Below are 16,443 nucleotides of genomic sequence, written 5' to 3'. Positions count from 1 at the left end.
TTCACAACCCCATTGTTTGTGTCCATAGGTAATGCGTATTCTATCTAATAAAGAGGGAATATGCTAATTGACCCTCACACCATCACAAAGATTGCAGTGCCCACAGCCAATAAGGAGGGAATATGAATATTGACTGCCACACCCTCAAAGATGGCGCCTCCCACAGCCACAAGATGGCGGTGCCCAGTCCCCTCAGCACCGCCAGGGCAGCAGGCCAGTGGCCGCTCCATGTGCCTACCTCTGGAGTCCCCTAGTCCCCTCAGCACCCCAGTCACCCAGGCTGGCCCGAGCCACAGGCAAGCCTCAGATGGCAGCTGCCCAGCCACCCAGGGCTGACTGAGGCTCAGGTAACCTGGGCCAGCCGAGGCTTGTGCTGCTGGCAGTGGCAGCAGCAGAGGTGTGATGGGGCGTCACCTTCCCCTGATCGCCGGGGTCACCTCCTGCTCCTGAGGGCTCCCGGACCGTGAGAGGGGGTAGGCCAGGCTGAGGTACCCCCCCTTCCAGTGCATGAATTTTCATGCACCAGGCCTCTGGTTTGCATATAAGATCTTTGGTTAATCTCTTCCTGATCCCCCAACTCCCTTCCCTCTGAGATTTGTCAGTCTGTTCCATGTTTCCTTGCCTCTGATTCTATTTTATCATCAGTTTATTTTGTTCATTAGATTTCTTGTTCATTTATTTTGATTTTTAGATTCAATTGCTATAGATATGTATTTATTGCCATTTTATTGTTCATAATTTTCTTCTTCTTCTTCTTCTTCTTCTTCTTCTTCTTCTTCTTCTTCTTCTTCTTCTTCAAGAATACTCTTCAACAAATACTGGTTTGATGATGGTGAACTCCTTTAGCTTTTTCTTGTCTGCAAAGCTCTTTATCTGATCTTCAATTCTAAATGAGAGCTTTGCTGGGTAGAGTAATCTTGGTTGTAGGTTCTTGCTATTCATTACTTTGAATATTTCTTGTCACTTCCTTCTGGCCTTCAAAGTTTATGTTGAGGAATCAGCTGAGAGTCATATAGGTGCTCTGTTGTAGGTAACTAACTGCCCTTCTCTTGCTGCTTTGAAGATTCTCTCTTTGTCTTTAACCTTTGGTATTTTAATTATGACATCTCTTGGTTTTCACTTATGATAAATTCCGTCATCTCTGAATGGATATTAAGTCATAGTAAATTCTATCTGCAACCACTGGTAAGGGATATACGTTCTTCAGTTTGTCACTATGTCCTCTTTGCTCACATGACCTCCTGACCTTTGTGGAAGCTTGACTTTTTCAACTCTGTTTAATCACATTCTAAACTCAAACTCAAATGACAATTTGGATTTCTGTGTTTCACAATTTAAAACTCATTTGTTTTAATTTTACCTGTACTCAGAAAATTGTTAACCTTTTAAATATGGCATCCAAAGTTGGAAATAATCAATGAATAGCCTGGAAATGATATAACCTCTCTTATTATAGTTCTCTTTGTTATAGGAGCTTGGGAGAAGTGTTTTTTGCCTTTTATTTGTTTTTGTGGATGAATGCATTTTACAGTAAAAACATATGCCTGCTAACAAAATAAATGTAACCTAGTAATATCTTGTTTCCAGAAAGTAACAATTTCATGAAGGAGGAATACTTTCCTCCTTCCATGAAGTTCTTTCAGAACACCCAATCTGTACTATATGGTCACTACATCCTGAGCCTTCTCCATACCCATTTTGAAAATTGGGTTTATTTCATGCTGATGTCAGGAAAGCAAATAATTGTGAAGATAAATAGTTTTACCCCACTTTAGTATTTCAGAATATCGATTGGCTTGGCAAGGTGCAGTCCTCTGATATTCATTCTACAGAATGAGAGCTCTGCAGTGTAACTTATATGCAGCCATTCTCTGAACTAAAGGCTGGATGGTATTAAGTTAACATATAGATGTGAGGTGAGAACTTGTCTCACTGAGGATTCCTCTGAGAACGTGTTCCTACTGAGTGACAGGCACCTGAGAAAGGAGAAGCAGTCTCACTTGGTGCTTCCCCTCCTGTGCCAGTAAGAGGGACTTTCCAGAGTGGCAATGGCATTTGTTAATCTTCATTACAAAAAGTGACACAAAACATTTATGTTTTCAATACTGAGAACTAAGTCTCTTCCCTTCCTCTCCCCCTTAAATTTTCCATCCATGCCATCCTCCTATTTCCACTCATTGTGAGCCAACTCTATGGTTTAATAGAAAAAAACCGTATCCTTCTGAGATTTCCATATTCCTTCTATTATATTCTGTTCCAGGATTAGATAAAAGGACATCATTTTATTTCTTGAATAAAACCAGAACTGTATATTCGTCCAGTGCACATTGGTCATAATGACTATGCGGGTGCAAGGACACACGGTACACTGTGCCCTTATCTATATATATAAAAGCCTAAGCAACCGTCGTAACCGAAACAACTGAATGGATGACCGAACAGGCTGTGTGAGGTGACCAGGCCAGCAGGGGGGTTAGTGAGGGACCACCAAACAACTGAGCAGCAGGTTGCATGGGGTGGCTAGGTAGGCAGGGGCGGCAGTTAGGGATGACCAGGCTGGCAGGTGGGGGCAGTGAGAGGTGAACAGGCCAGCAGAGGGGGGCAGTGGGAGTGACCAGGCCATCGGGGGGGTCAGTTAGGGGTGATCAGGCAGGTGAGCAGTTAGGAGCTAGTGGTTCTGGATTGGAGATGGTGCAGGCTGGGCTTGAGAGGAACCTCCCCGCCTGCCCCTCACCCCCATGCACGAATTTCATGCACTGAGCCTCTAGTGTAGTTATAATTTATAAAACTTGGTGGGAGATTTCTCACTTTATCGTACATAAGATGGATACAGAGTTCTGTTTCTCAACTGTGTGCTATGATCTGAATGTATCTATGCTCCCAAATTCATGTGAAAATCCTAATATCCAATGTGATAACACCAGGAGGTGGGATTTGGGGGACGTGACTCGGTCATGAGGGTGGAGCCCCCATAAATGGGATTAGTGCCTTATAAAAGAGACTTCCCAGAGCTCTCTCAGTCCTTCCAACATGTTAAGGACCAAAGCAGAAGTCTGTGACCTGGAAGAGGGCCTCTGCTGGCCATGCCAGCGGCCTGACCTCAGACTTCCTCTAGAACTGTATGACATGAGTTTCTGTCTTTTATAAGCCACTCAGCCTGGGCGTTTTTTATAGTAGCCCTAACCAACTAAGGCACTGTGTCCTGAGGCCCTTTTATGTCCCACAGAGGTGTTTCAAGATCACCTTGGGAGGAAAGAGGGAGTGACGGATGAGAAGGAGCTATACATGGACATCTTTCGATATGCCCCTCTTAAATCAAAACACCTCTTCTTCTTCTTCTTTTTTTTTAAAAATATATTTTATTGCTTTTTTACAGAGAAGAAGGGAGAGGGATAGAGAGCCAGAAACATCGATGAGAGAGAAACATCGATCAGCTGCCTCTTGCACACCCCCCACTGGGGATGTGCCCGCAACCAAGGTACATGCCCTCAATCGGAATCGAACCTGGGACCTCTCAGTCCGCAGGCTGACGCTCTATCCACTGAGCCAAACCGGTTTCGGCAACTTCTTCTTTTTTTAATGTTATACCTATTGGTATCCCACATGAGACTTGTGTCTAAACAGGATTCCATCACTTAAAATGTTTATGAGTCACAGGGGAATTCTAGAGGCATGAGAGATGAGAAAAATAGGTTCAGTAACATTCCAGTTGATTTTACTCTATTCCTATATCAATCGGGATCTAATCAGGAGACCAAAACCCACAATAATTTGAACTGGGAAATTTTAACACAAAAACTATTAAGGGAGGGTTGGAGTAATGGGGGCATTGGTTAAAAGGAAGTAAAGAAAACTATAGAAAATACAGGGATATCAGACACAGGGAGTAGCCACTACCCCTCAAGCGGAGACAAAACGATGAAGAGAGAGGCCTCCCCGCACTAAACTGTGGACTGAAATCCTGACCTTAGGAGAGAGGACACCGCATGGCTCAGAAGATAATGGAGATGTTAGCTGAGGTGCCAGGTCAACAAGTCTTCCCTCTGGAGTGCTGGGGAAGGTGTCCACAGGAAGGTGCTGCAATTGGGAAGGCACTAGACTTATGTGGGAACCACACCAGGGTCCCCGGATAGTCAAGGCCAGAGGGAGCACAGAGGCCTTGTTACCAATGCACCAGAACGGTCAAGGCCACCGTGGCATAAGCCTAAGCGGGATGTCCAAGGACTCTGAGCCTGGGAATCGTAATCAGGCTAAGATACTGAGCGGGTGCAAGGACACATGGTACACTGTGCCCTTATGTAGCCAAAATATGATTGCTGTCACTGGAATCAGGGAGGGAAACTCCTTCCTTTCTGAGAGTTTGTCTAGTCCCCTCAACTGACAGAACTTAATGTTGTGTCAGCCGGCAAAGGAGAACTAGTTAGTCCATTTAGTCATTATAACAGGGCAGGCAATGAAGGGTAGATTTGGACCTAAGAAGCAAAAAAATTGATGATTGGCCCAATTCTTAGACCAATTATTTATATGAACTCCTAGAATTCTTGTGATAGAAAACATGACATAAAACTGAATCCTCTTAACCCATAGAATTTTCATCTGGACCTTAAATAAAGGACAGTTTTAGAGGTTTGACGGGTGTTTCCCAGCACCTTGATAATAAGGATATTCACTTCATTCACTTACTCATTAATTTATCCAGTTGAATGCCTACTCTGTTCATGACACTGTGCCTAGTGCTACAGGAGACACAAAATATACAATTCCTCAGGAGAGTAATAAGTGTAAAACAAGGCTCTCCACATTCAGTAAACTAATCTCAGAAACATTCCAAAAGGTACTTTGGTCCGACTCCAAATCCAGAGAGCTGCCAATAGAACAGATTTTTGGCAGGTGCCTTAAAAACAAAACAAACAAAAACCACATTTGTTTCTACTAAAACTTATGTTTAAAAGTTTTTGAGTTGACTTACAAAAACATACACTTAGAGAAATGTTTACTTAGAGAAATATTTATTATCAGGAGCAATGAGAGGGAGACAGCTTCATATAGTGCCATAAAGCTAAACAGATGTGCAATGACTACACATTGCGTTTGACTTTGAGGTTTCTGGTAGCCAGAACCGAAAGGAAAACATGGTTACTTATATAGCTCCCACTATTAAAATCATAAAGCATATACATTCCGTAGGGGGTGTGTAATTTATTTTCCTAACACCCAAAAGTGTACTTCTTAGATGGCATTTTCTGCTTTGAGATATATTAGATCACAGACAAATTTTTATTTGATTGACACATAGTCAATCAAAACACAAATGGTTCCCCCAGAACTAAAATAATGGTTAATGATTACTACCATTAATATCGTAGGCTAAGACACATGGGTAGTACACATGATGAAGTTTCAACAATGCTGGTCCAAGGCAGACTATGCACCGGGTTCAACCAGGGTATTTGGTTTATGATTATGGGTTTTTACCACACAGTAGCTTTCAATAGAAAACAACAATGCCGATTTTGAATGTCTGCCCGAGTTCACCATAGTATCTAGAACCCTTATCTTCACTCAACTAACTTTACTATCTGGCTCTTAGGTGCAATTTAACTGAGTATTAAGCATGGACTCTGAAACCACACTGCCAGAGTTTAAATTCAGCTCTGCCACTTACTAGATGTGAGACCTTGTAAAATTTACTCAAATTCTCCAGAAGAATAACGTTCTTCATCTTTAAAATGAGAATAATAGCAGTATCCTATAGTTTTTCGATGAGGTCCAAATATATTTATTATGTTTAAAGCAGTTAGAACTATGCTCGACTAATAGTAAGTGCTTATTTAAGTGCTGATTTTCTTTTCAGTATTTGAGTTTGGGACCCCACAGAATGAGTAGTTTAAAGCAAATATGTGATTATTGTGCACTGTTATTTTCTATTTGTTCAATTTACATCTGAGATACTATTACAAAGACATTTAGAGAAGATATAATTCTGGAGTAATTCTAACCCTGACACGACACACCCTAACCTGACTGTCTCTCAGGATAAAACATAGAGTGTGCGATATACAAAGAGAAAGAAGGACGTTTCTGATTTTCCAAAAAGATTTACAGTCAACACAGTTGTGCTGGGTTTCCCATACTTTCATTCCGGCAGGCATTTCTGGGAGGGAGAAGTGGGAGACAAACCCGAATGGGCTGTCGGGGTTTGCAAAGATCCTCTGTCCACCACATCAAGGAGGACCCTGTTGGCGGATTAGGCCGCAAGGAAATGGCCCAGGGAAATGGCTCTGATGTCCTGTGAGCTGGCACCATCCCTCTCTTGTCAGAAGCGAAGCCCTGAGGCATCGGCATTTTCCTGGACTATGGAATGGGGGAGATCTCATTTGATAACATGACTGACAAATCTCACATCTATGCTTTCCCTGACACTTTTAATTGACTTCTTAGGCCTTATTTCTATGTAGGACTTCATTCAAAACCTCTCAGAATCTCTACAGGAACAGACTGTGAATGAAAACTTTCTAAGAGGCTGGACCCGTCTAATAATATTTTAAAAAATGGAAGGTGTGTGTGGATTAATACAACAGTGGGTATCATATTAATAGGAGAGTAAATCTAATCCCCCTCCGCTGGAAGGTGAAAGGAAGAAGTGTTTGGTAAACACAGGTGGTCCTGTTAAACACGTAAGTCAGGAAGAGAGTTTCATTTTGTTTCAACAACACAGGACAAGATCTGAGGATTGTCCACCTCCTCTGCCAGGTCCCGCTGCTCTCTTTTGGTTCAAGCTCTACCCAGTGCTTGGGATCTTCTATAGCTGTTTACTTAGCTTCTTTACTCTTGAATTTGCCTGGAGTTCCTAAAGCCCCTTCCCCTCCAGGGAACTCTCTGACCGGGTACCTTTGGGATCCCTGCCGTCATTTCACTGAGTCCAGAGGGCAGAAATCCTACTCCTCTGTAAACTACACACCAGGGTCTGTCTTAGCAGTTTTTGTATAGATGGTGCCAGCACAGTATTTGCCTGATGAATAGCATGCTTAACATTTAATCTGCTTTTGTGGTTCTTCTGTTTGGCTAGTTCTAGTACTTATTTTCATTTTCCTTTATAGTTTGCAATGCTCATTATTGTATTTCAAGAAAGTGTTGGTGGTCACCTGGCTGACGCATTAGAACTCGAGCATCCTAAGGTTAACGACACCTTTTCCTCTGTAAACTGAAGTTCATCCCATAAACCTTATAAACTGACTGACTAGATCCAAATTGAATTTAAAAAATAATAAGAATTAATCAATCTAAAAAAATCCCACATTACTACTGAGCGGTTGTCACTTAGAGGATCCTATAAAAATCAGACTCCTTCCACATTAGTAAGCTATAGTGAATAACGTCTGTTATTGACGTGGCTCTCAGTATCTCAGAAGAGCCTAGAGAAAACAGAAGTCTTCTAATTCTTTCCTAAGAACACCTTTGTTTAATGCCATCTTCTGGTGATAATCTACACTACTTGTCTTTTTTTTTTTTTCTTTCAATGAATCCCTTACTAGGGTGCTGGTCTCAGAATGTCCAGAAGATGTCCAGAAGAGGGCACCATTGCAACTAATTTCTTTACTAGGGTGCTGGTCTCAGAATGTCCACAAGAGGGCACTATTGCAACACCTTTCTGCAGGGTGAGAAAGAGCCCTCTATCAATCAAGATTTATTATCAGACTCATAGAATTCCTTACTAGGGTGCTATTCTGAGAATGACCACAAGAGGGTGCCATTGAAACTAATCCCTTACTAGGTTGCTGTTCTCAGAGTGTCCACAAGAGTGTACTGTTGCCCTGGCTGGTTTGGCTTAGTGGATAGAGTATTGGCCTGGGGACTGAAGGGTCCTGTGTTCAACTTCCATCAAGGGCACATGCCTGGGTTGCAGGCTGGATCCCCAGTAGGGGCATGCAGGAGGCAGCCGATTAATGATTCTCATCATTGATGTTTCAATCTCTCTCTCGCTCTCTCTTCTTCTCTGAAATCAATAAAAATAAAAAAATAAAAAATAAAAAAAGAGTGTACTATTGCAACACCACCCTGCAGGGCAACAACCCTCTAGGACTGTCAATTGGGTTTTCTTTTCAGAATCACAGAATTCCTTATAAGAGTGCTATTTTCAGAATGTCCACAAGAGGGGGCTATTTCAACTAATCCATTACTAGGGTGCTGTTCTCAGAATGTCCACAAGAGGGCACTATTGCAACACCTCTCTGCAAGGCCAAAAGCTCTTTAGGTCTATCAATTGGGTGTTCTTTTCAGACTCATTAGATTACTTATTTTTGTTAGTGTGTTTAGGGACAAGCTAGGCAAGTCCCTAGAAATACCTAGAACACTTCCAGAGAATTGGTCTAGAGATAAAACCACTATTAGTTGCGTTGTGAGGGGCTGAGAAGAGGGACGTCCTGGATTCCCAACATTGCAGGATGTCTGTTGTTAAAGTGAGGGCACTGACTGAGAAGGAATGAATGAGATCTTAAATACTAGAATAGAGAATATGGGAAGATTCCAATGAAGCTATGGACATAGAGCCCTACATTCTAATGTAGCCCTTCTATTTCTGTCTGAGGAGGTTAACTTTTTTTTTTAAGAATCTTGTAATACCCTCCCTTAAGAGAGTTTTAGGGCAAGTTAACAGAAGTCTAACTCAAATCCTAAAAGTAGAGGGCCATGTCTCCTCAGTCAATTCCAGACTTGAGCCAGTTTACAAACCAGGAATCTCTTTAAGAGCTGTGGCAGAGGGCAAGCCCATTACAGAAGGATTCTGCTAAAGTGAAAAAGTTTGTGTAGTTAATTTCCCCCCACTTTTCTTCAAAGAGACCTATAACCATTTGCCTGGGTATCTGTGTACTGAGGGAAGGGAAATAATCAGACTTCAGGGGAGTTATTGGGCACTCGCTCGGAACTGACACTGAGTAGGAGACCGAGAATATCATGGTATTCCACTATGGAGTGTTGGCTTAGGAAGGCCTCACAGTGAGTCCAGCAGGTTCTTGAACCAAACACGTATGTGATCAGTGCCCCCGTTCTGAAATGTATAATTGGAATAGATATACTCCACAACTGGCAGGATCCCCACGTTGGTTCCATGTCCTGTGCAATGAGAGCTTCTTATGACGGGAAAGAACGAGTGGAAGCTACTAGAATGCCTCTTCCCATAACAATAGTTAGCCAGGAGCATTCCCACATTCTTGCACAGATTAGTGCCACCTTCAATAACTTGAAAGAAACTCGGGTGGTGATTTCTAACAAACACCCATCCAACTCACCTACGTATTTGACTTGTACAGAAAAGAGATGAATCTTGGAGAAAGACAGTAAATTATTGTAAACGTAACCAGGTAGTGACGCCTACTGCAGCTGCTGTTTCAGTCGTGGTTTTGTGGCTGGAGGGAATTAACACATTGCTTGATATCTGGTATGCACCTATTGATCTGACAAATTATTTTCTCCCTCCCTCAGTACCTGCTAGCAAAAATTACCAGAAGCATTTTACTTTCAGCTGACAAGGACAGCAACACACCTTCACTGTTCTACCTTGGGGATATATCAACTTTCCTATATAATAATTTAGTCCATCTTTCTAAAAATGTAACTATTAAGAGGTAAAAGGGAATTTTTATGAAAATATAGAGAATATATAAGAAAAATCAAAGAAGCCTTCTTAGCAGAAGTAACCAAAATACATTGTTATACATAACATCAGCTTTCTTGTAAAATATTGGATTATATGAGTGAGGGTTCCCACTTACTCCCAAAATGTGATGATGAATTTGTGAGCTAGGGTTGGGATAAGGACTAGGGAGATGTGGATTTCTTTGTAAAATCAATGAGAAGAATATAACATGATAGGGGAAGATCTGACGACCTGAGTAAGAAAGGGACCGGAAATGAGAGGAATTGTATGGATGAAGATTAGAAAGTTGAGGCCCTCCGGAGCAGATAATCCAAAAGAGATTTGGGGGGAAATGATTAAGAATTGATTTTTAATTTGTTTGCACTGGAGTGTGCTGTGCATTTCTTTCCCCACATGTCACTCTAAAAGCAATGTCAGTTTTTGCTAATATTTGTGAAAGACAACAATTTGGTAAGAGGATTTTAGGCCCAGACACAACCAGAAATTGATTCTATTTTGTTCTCGTATTCTTCCCACTTTTATAACATCAATTATGGAAACACAGAGACAATCAAAATGGAAACTCTTAGAAAATTATAGAATATTATCCTTCTTGGGAGATAGATTGGGCAAGGCAGGGGCCAGTATGCATAAAAGTTCTTAGCCCTCTCGTAGAGGGCTCCACAGTAAAACTCCAAGCACAGTGATGCAATGGCCAGGGTGTATTACAAGCGTTTAGGATATCTGCAGAATGAGAGTCCCTTACCAAGGTTAAGCAGTCATCCTCTCCCATTTCAAGTGTCATTAGAGGCAAAACTTGACTTGGATTTTGAATAAGTGGTTTAAGTTTTTTATGTCTTTGATTCCTTATTGAGAAAAACAAGCAAACACGGAATGCCTTACCACAGAATTGTTGTGAGTTTCACATAGAATAATGTATGTAAAATCACTATGCAAATGATAAAGCAACACACACACACACACACAACACACACACACACACACCCCTTACCATTATTGTCAGTGACCACTTAACCTGTATACTAATGGTTGGGGCTATCAACCTCTAATCCCCTAAAAGCCTTTCTCCAAGGCCAGTTCTACTTAGCCTCATCTAAGAAGCCTCTGATCTTGGGCACTTGTAACATAATCTCTTGGTTTCCAAGCTTGGAGAGCTTGCCCTAAAATGACAGAGATGGCCCAAGACTGGCTTTCTCTTTGGAAAAAGTGGTGAATTTATTTCCACGCTTCCCTGTATCTTTCTATCTAGCATGACCTATGAAGTTCCAAGGCCCCAGTGCAGCTTGGGTTGACACTGAGTAGGAGAAACCATAGCAAAGGCAATGTGAGGATAAAAGGGATTTGGTAAAGTCAGGAATATGGAAAAATGCGACTTCTGCTAGGACTGCCAGGCCCTGTGCTGTTCCTAGCTGGAGCGTGGATCTTCCATCTCCTACAGCCACCTGCGCAAGCTCTCGCTTAAGGGCAACTCTCAGTCACTCTTTTTTTTAAATATATATTTTTTCTTTATTGATTAAGGTATTACATATGTGTCCTTATCTCCCCAATTCCCCCCACCCCACTCCCATTCATGCCCTCACCCTCCCTGGTGTCTGCGTCCATTGGTTGTGCTTATATGAGTGCATACAAGTCCTTTGGTTGATCTCTCCTCCTTACCCTCATCCTCCCCTACCTTCCCTCTGAGGTTTGAGCATCTGGTCGATGCTTCTCTGTCTCAGTCTCTTACAGCAAGACCGCTGCTCTACCAAGGGTGGAGGTTGAGCTGCTGTGCAAGGAACTTGGGGGGCTTTCTTCTTCTTTGTCCTTTCGGCTTTAGCCTTCTGTTTCTGACACCCACTCTTTCAGCAAACACTCCATAGGTCCAGTTACTAACCACCCTCTGCTTCGTCCTCTCTAGTTACTAACCACCCTCTCTTAGTCCTCTTAGTCCGGTCTTTTTGTCACCTTCTTGTGCTGAGGACTCTCTGGAGACCCTTCTTTCCTCAGTGATTGCTATCTCAGCTCTCAGCTCCCTCTAATTCCATTCTTCTCTTGTCATAATCTCTCACTGGGTTCTGTTCCCTCTGAGCTTCTCTTACTCACATTATTGGCCTTCTCCCTGCCGCCGGGTACTAGCTACTTAGTTATTAGCCAGCACCATTCTCACTGAGCAGTTTCCTTCTGTCCCACCAACGATCTTATATCCTCTGCCTTCAGAGTCTTCTTGGACATTGGATTCTACCAATTCTTCATGTACTCCCTGTTCACCTTTGTAATTGACTTTCTCACCTCACGCCTGTCAGAATGGCTAGTCATCAGTTAACAAGTGCTGGCGAGGACGTGGAGGAAAGGGAACCCTTGTGCACTGCTGGTGGGAATGCAGATGGTGCAGCCACTGTGGAAAACATCATGGAATTTCCTCAAAAAATTAAAAATGGAACTGCCTTCTGATCCACAATTCCACTTCTGGGAATATATCCAAAGAAACACGAAACACTAATTCGAAAGAATATATGCACCCCTATGATCATTGCAGCGTTATTTATAATAGCCAAGATCTGGAAATAGCCAAACTGCCCACCAGTAGAGGCATGGGTGAAAAAGCTGTGGGACATTTACACAATGGAATATTAGTTGGCCATAAAAAGGGAAATCTAACCTTTTGTGACAGCCTGTGCTTTTGGTGTAATATTCAAGAAATCATTGCCAAGACCAATGTCAAGAAATTTTTTGCTATCTTTCCTTTTAGAACTTTCATGGTTTCAGATCTTGTGTTCAATTTTTAAATCTATTTTGAGCAAATTTTTGTGTGTATGGGAAATGATAAAGATCTAATTTCATTATTTTGGAGGTTGACCTCCAGTTTTCCCAACATTTAAGAGACTATCCTTTCTCCATTGTGTATTCTTGACACCTTTGTCAAAGACCAGTTGTGTGGGTTTATTACTTAGTTATCTATTCAGTTCAATTGGTCTACATGTTTATTTTTATTCCAGTGCCATACTCTTTTGATTATTGTACCTCTGCAATAAATTTGGAAATGAGGAAGTGTAAACCTTCCATCTTTGTTATTTTCACTCAAGATTGTTCTGCCTATTTGGGGTCTTTTGTCATTGCATATAAATGTTAGTTTTTTTTTAAAAAAAAATACATTTCTGCAAAAAATGTCTTAGGAATTTTGATAGGAATTGCACTGTTTATAGTGCACTTTGGGTAGTATGAGGATTTTAACAATATTAATTCTTTTAATTCATGAACACAGAATACCTTCACATTTGCTTATGTCTGCTCTAATTTCATCAATGTTTTAAAGTTTTCAATGCATGTCATTCTTCTCTTTGATTAAGTTTATTTCTAAATATATTATTCTTTTTGATCCTATTGTAAGTGAGATTGCTTTCTTAATTTCTTTTTCAGATAGTGCATTGTTGGTGCATAGAAATGCACCTGATTTTCATATATTGATTTTGTATGTTGAAACTTTATTGAATTCATTAAGAGGTTAGTTTTCATGTTGTTTCTTACCACAGCACCTACACAAACCCACACAGGCACCAAAGTAACCTTTTGGAGGTGGTGAGTATGTGTATTACTTGGATTGTGGTGATGGTAACACATCTGTCCAAAGTCACCAAGTTGTATACATTAATTATGTATAGTTTTTGGCATAATGATTATTCTTCAATAAAGCAGAAAATCAAAACAAAACAGAATAAAAGTGCATTTTAGATACTACTATTTGGAGTGCAGGTGATTTTTATTTTATTTCTATTGTGGGGCAGAAGCTAGATGAAATGTCTCTATAATTAAACACAAAAACTGATTACACTATAACACTGTGCTTACAAATAAAAGTCACAATTGTTCCCAGGTTAACTATATCTTCTGGCCCAAGAGAGGACAAAACAAAAAGTGCAACAATTTATCCAGCCACTAGGGGACACTGCAGCTTGTGGGTGCCCACAATGCGGGGAAGGGGTAATGGGGGCGGAGCCAAAAGACAATTTAGTACAGCATGGGGAAGATTCTTGAAGCAAACTTGTAGTTACTAGAAAGTAATTATTTCTAATTAGTTACTAGAAGTAAAGTTGCACTTTAAATCATAAAATAATTTCCTTTAATGATCTTGTATTTGGGTTAAGACAAAAGTTTTTCTTACGAAGAGTAAAGTAACTATTCATTATAGAACACTTTGAATCAATAGAGAAGCATAGGGAAGAACATAAATATTTCCTATATTCCTACTATTCCGGGAAAACCATTTTGTTTACCTTTGGAATTTTTCTTTCTTTCTGCTTATAGAAACACAAAACATATAATTAGTATTTTTTGATATTTTGACAGTTTTTTATTGTGGTATATTTGTATCCAATAAAATGCGGAGCTAAAGTGTCTGTTCATTACGTTTTGACAGATGTGTATGCTTATGAACACCGCTCTAATAAAGCACCTCATGCCCCTCCCACTTCTTCCTCCCACCTCACTTAGAGAGGCAGCCACTGATTTCTGTCACTGTCCCTTAGTGTTGCCTGTTCTTGAATTTTATGGAAATGGAATCATACATCAGGTCCTATTTTATGCCTGAATTCATTTTTAGCTCAACATAATGCTTATTAATGGCATGGAATCTTACTGTATATATATATATGATTTTAACTGGTTTAGCAATAACAGTTTGAGTATTCTCCCATATAATTAAACATTCTTCTTCATTATTATTTTTTAATGTTGGCATATTTTTTGTCATGTAGTAGACATACTTAGCTAAATCTTTAGTTTTGGACAATTAAGTGGTTCTGACTTATTGCTAGTAAAAAAAAAAGCCATTTGATAAATATTTTTGTGATTATGTTTTACACATCCAAGACTATTCCTTTAAAATCCACCCCCCCCTTAAATTTTCACATGAAAGAAAAGGATGAATCTTTTTAAGATTATTGATAAATATTTTTAAACTGTTTTCCAAAGGTTAAACTAAATCAGTTTATATTATCCCCAACAGTCTCTCTGGCCATATTTTTTAACATTTTGTCCAGATATTTTTAGCAATTTAATTTTAGTTATGATACATTTCCATGTATAAAAATCTTGTCAAATTTATAAAAATTGAGAACAAGCTTAGGAAAAGCATTGCCATATTCATATTATAAAATTTTGAGTCAATTGAAGACTGACTATAGTATATAACATTTTAATGGCACCTTATCATTTTTAAAATACTTTTAACTTTATTAAATTTCTAAAATTATGTAAAGTAAGCCAGTAAAGAATTCTTTCCCTTTCCAGAGGAAGAAATTGAAATTATCTTGGAAAAGCAAAATAAAACACGGATAACAATAATTATCTTCAGCCAGGTATGTTCTCAGTCATTTTTCATGTATTAATTAATTCAGTTTCCAGCTATTTTAACTACATTTCTAACTAATTCTAAGTTAAACAGCTATTCCACCAGTGAATGGCAGAGATGAACTCAGGCAATCTTTCTCCTGGGATCTGGCTCTTAACAGCAACACTTTCCACTTACACATTTCATGGAACACAAATCACAAGACATTTTTTTCTAACATGACTCAGAAGAGTGACTAAAATATGTATAGCATTTTGGAATTGAACAAGATGCTTTTAGAGCATTGGTTATTAGGACCAATTATTCTCTTATTGGAGAGAGAATGAGGTTATAAATAGGTTCCCACAAAATGACATTAGGCATCTCCTACTTTCTCTACGCTTCTTTTTATTTAAATTTGTTTATTAGTTATAACCATCTTTTAAAAAAATTTTGTATTGATTTTTGAAAGAGGGAAACATCTGATGAAAGAGAATGATTGATCAACTGCCTCCTGCATACCCTCTACTAGGGATCAAGCCTGCAATCCAGGCACGTGCCCTGACCAGGAATTGAACCGGTGACCACTGGGTATAAGGGACAACGTTCAATCAACTCATCCAAACTGATCAGGCTTATGTTTCTTTAGTCTGAGGGTGATAAACAATAAAGAATAAGAAAATAATAGAGACTAAACATTTTAAATGGCATAGATTCTTTTCAAGTCAATTATAATATTTACTGAGCATCTGCTATTATACAGAAAAATGGATAAGGCCTTTTTAGAAACAGACATGTAAAAACAATTCAAAAAGTAGAAACCACACTATAAAGCTAAGGTATTACAGTAGATAACTTTTTGAAAAAAATGTTATAGCATTCTGTTTTTCTTATTTCTAGGATGACATTATTTTTAGTGTATTTTAAGGGAGCAAACACTTCTCAGAAATCATTTTGTTTCTGTTTTTATTTTAACATACATAAAAGCAGCTTATAATTGCACTGAATACAAAAGACAAACAAACAAACACTTTATTGCACTAAAAACACGTCACATGAAGTACTGCATGTGATAATATTAATTAGGAGAGGCACAAATTTATAATCAGATAATGTATTATTCCAGGTTTGAACAATACAGAATTTTTTTCTAATAGGGATTTGCCACATCATATATTGCACACTTTCCAACACTTAATCTGTTTTACAAATATTTCTCACACTCTTTGGTTTTGTTTTTATCTTTGTAAAATATGGTGGATAAGGTTTTAAAGGCAAAGAATTAAGTACCATTGAAAAAGACATTGAAGAAGTAAAAACAAACAACATAAATATGTGATCATCCCAGTCTTTTGGGAGGAAAAAGTGACAAAGTAGCCTGGCAAACTTCTCCAAAAAGAGAGAAACATTACAAAGCTTAGTTTCATAAGCATTTGTCCACCTATAAATGTTCTCTGAGTTTAACAAATGCATTTTGACTATC

Source organism: Eptesicus fuscus, chromosome 7 (genome assembly GCF_027574615.1).
Source record: "Eptesicus fuscus isolate TK198812 chromosome 7, DD_ASM_mEF_20220401, whole genome shotgun sequence".
Taxonomy (NCBI): Eukaryota; Metazoa; Chordata; class Mammalia; order Chiroptera; family Vespertilionidae; genus Eptesicus; species Eptesicus fuscus.
This window is presented reverse-complemented; position numbering follows the sequence as displayed.